The 3417-nt window shown below is 42.3% G+C and overlaps 1 long non-coding RNA gene across 1 annotated transcript; it reads right to left on the reverse strand.

Moving 5' to 3' along the window:
- Nucleotides 1–1716: 1716 nt before the first annotated feature.
- Nucleotides 1717–2500, reverse strand: LOC138565882 (uncharacterized). Its single transcript, XR_011301676.1, has 3 exons — nucleotides 2265–2500; nucleotides 2030–2168; nucleotides 1717–1906 (listed from the first exon to the last, which is right to left on the reverse strand). It is a non-coding gene; the product is annotated as an uncharacterized lncRNA (long non-coding RNA).
- Between the last annotated feature and the right edge of the window lie 917 nt (nucleotides 2501–3417).

The raw sequence follows: 3417 nt of genomic DNA on the forward strand, positions 1-3417 counted from the left end.
ACTTTGAGGCGCACTGTTCTAAGGAACCGGCGAACCTCAAGTTCTGTTTCAAACCAATCCGTTTTTTGTGAGGGCACAAATGAAAGCCCTTTCGAGAGAACTTTAATCTGAGGAGATGTAAGATCAATTTTGGCAAGATTAAAAATTGGTATGTCGCTTTGTTCAACTACCTGTTCAGACGACGCCGTCCGCGAAATTGGCGGCGCGATTGTTGATAGGGGGGAAACCATGGTTGCCCCCAGAAAGGCCCTCCGGGGCCACCTCTGCCTAAAAAAAGCTGCGGTGGTAAAAAAGGTTGTTGGGGTGGGTGATTTCCAAAGGCTTGTGGTGATTGCCGGTCTTGTCTGGCCTGACCGTCTGAGCTGCTACTGCTAGAATTGGAAAAAGACACCCACCTGCGTCTGCCTTTATTTCGTGGTTGGGAAGTTGACTGTGTTTTGGCGGCTTCAATATATTCCTCTGTGATATATGGGAATATTTTATCCACTTTAAATTCCTGTATGTCAAACTGAAGTTTCTTTGTTTTTTTGCTTAGAGTGGTCGACTTAAAGTCGTCAAAGAGTTTATTAGTTTTCACTAATTGTTCACGAGCATTAGAGATAGTAGTGTTCTCTAAAAAGGTTTTCTCTTCCTTTTCAAGCTCCTTCTGTATTTCTGCCCCGAGACGCTGGGCAGTTGTTATGATAAGGACCATAAGGTCCCTACTGCATTTAATGGCAATGTGGCTAAAGGTAGTAGTGTATTCCTTGTCTGTAAGAAACAGACAAGGTTCATTGCGAACTATCAATCCCGCCGGGATGGTGTCAGCCCTTAAATACTCACGGAGGAAATGTCCATGGAGTTCTGTCCTAAAATGCTTTTTTTTGAGTTTCAATATGTCGTCACAACATATGGATTGGGCAACCCCCACTCCTGATCCTAATTGATCAAATAAAGACGGGCCTCCAATAATCTCAGCGGTTTGTTCAAGCGAATAGCTGAAAGTTTGTGCTTCTGCCATTCCGTATTGCTTGACCAATGGGATCCCAACAGTGGGGATGCAGAACTACCAAGGGTAGGCCATGGAAGCCACTCCCACAGCCAATGGAAAAAAGAGGTTATAAATACCTGCCTCTGAAAAACATAAATTAAGTGTGTTCTTCAGGAATCCTCATTAATTGCGAGATAGCTATTAAGAACGATCCCCAAGCAACCAGGTTGCTGAATATGCAAACAAAGAAAGAGGGGGGGGATTTGCCCCATGAGCAGAAAAGGAGGGGACAAAAGACCAAAATAACACTGTAGATCCCTTACTGCTATGTATCAAAATCAACATGATTAAATTGTTCAAAAAAGTACCAAACTCTGGTATCATGCATTTTTATGAAATTCTCTGAAAACAAAAAGGGCAAATTTCTAGAAAGTTATTTGAAATATTTATTATTTAGACAAAGAAAATCCTGATGAGCATAAAGGTTGTAATAACAAAGAAGTATAACAGAAATTGTTAAAACACTCACAGTTGTAATTCACAATTTTGTTTAAAGAACAGAAAACAATCAATCATTCTTTTTATGAGAAACAGAAAAAAATATTTTTTAAAATAGGTTCTTCTTTGTTGTAAAGTCACAAAGAAGAAATAAAAAAGGAATGGAGTACTAGTGGAGAGAAGATATATGGACGGTTCTTAAGGTAAAAAGTTCTTCCTTCTCTACACAAAACAACCGTATCCTCTCAAACTCTAACTCCAATATTCCTAATGACAGGTCTGCCTACGTGTAGGTGTCAAAAAAATATTTCAAGAAAAATCAAGGTTGACATCATCACAACAACGTTTCGGCTGAAATGCCGCCTGTCTGGCCATAGTTTCTTTACATAGTTGAAAGTTGCCTTCCTCAGGGCGAAAGAACCTCACAACAGTTTAACCCTGTGGGGAAGCAGACATGAAAGAAAATGGAATTAAATTTAAAAGCATAATGGGAGTGAACTCCAAAATTTGAGTAAAGTTGCCCTTGTTGTTTAAAAGAGAATAAATTAGGAAATCAATTACCTCAATTTTGTAGGCTGTGGAAAAGTTAGAAATACAGGCGTGAAAACGGGCTCAGGGGCCCACAACAGTAATGCCTGAAGAGCGGAACCAACAGGGCCCTTGGTGTAACTGCATCGGGTCAGGTTGGAAAAAACAACAACTGAAAGGGAAGGGGGAACTTATCAGAATAAAAGTGAAGAAAAGTACAAATAGAGGTTATCCAAATGGGGAGAGGAGTGTAGAGGTATGTACTCACATGTGGATTAAATCCTGTAACTAGATAGCATGCACAGTTGAAAGGTGCAGTCTGCGGAGTATATAGTGCGGAGAGCACATGCGTCGGGTAGGCTAGTGTGGTCCCATATCACTGGCATAAAAGGTGTACAGCCTCTGAAAAATAGAAAATGATGAAAAGTGTTAGAGGGATGGACAGATATATACTGTAAACACTAAACTGTGTTTAAGAAAGAACCCACGAGAAATCGTGTTAGAAGAATGGACGGATATATGCAGTAAACACTAAACTGTGTTAAGGAAAGAACCCACGAGAAAATCGCGTCTTACCGATAACGACTTGACCAAAGTATAATGCAGATGTACGAGGGGAACAGCCTTTCTTGAAAATCTCTCGCAACACTCTGCAAAGCGAGCACGAATGTTCATATAGCCTAAAGAGGGCAGGAGGCCTAACTCGCCATTTCATTGGGCCTAAAAATAAGATGTGTGGATAGGCTGAGAGCTGCCCCACCTGCATGTCACTCACTTGGGTGGATACAAAAGGGCGCCATGACAGCGGCCTCTGTAACGTCAACTAAGAGAAGCTGCCGCGCCGGAAAGCAGACAGAAGCCTGCGGAGAAGCGTCCGGCTGGGGAGCAGAACACATGCTGCTGGAAGGAGGCAGCCGCCCGCAAGGCAAAACCCAGGTGTGGGATGGAAGCCAAAACATGTTAAATTGGACTGAAATCCTCATTAAGTCCATTAATGTGAGTGGATAAACGATGGATCCATCGAGCCTCCTTCTGTAGGAGGCAGTGGGTTATGTTGGGCGTATTTTTGACCACATCCAGAATCCACCATAATATGTCATTAGCAGAGTGCTGTAGCTCAATGTAGTGACTTACTAGGGGTGCGGTAAGTGTTTTACACCTGATTCTAGATCGATGTTCTGATATTCTAATATGTACCGGTCGTGAAGTTTGACCAACATACCGAAGGCCACATGGGCATTGGATGCAGTATACCACATGTGCGGTTTTGCAGTTTGTCATAGTGGTAAAAGTCCATGTTTTTGGCCCAATTTTGAACTCCTTCATTTTCCTGGTGAATTGACAGACAGAGCAAGATCCACAAGGGAAATGGAGTGTGTCCTGACAAGCAGGCAGATGAAGCATTCGTGTGGCAGGGAGCA

Source organism: Ambystoma mexicanum, chromosome 2p, assembly GCF_040938575.1.
Source record: "Ambystoma mexicanum isolate Mex_15411 chromosome 2p, UKY_AmexF1_1, whole genome shotgun sequence".
Taxonomy (NCBI): domain Eukaryota; kingdom Metazoa; phylum Chordata; class Amphibia; order Caudata; family Ambystomatidae; genus Ambystoma; species Ambystoma mexicanum.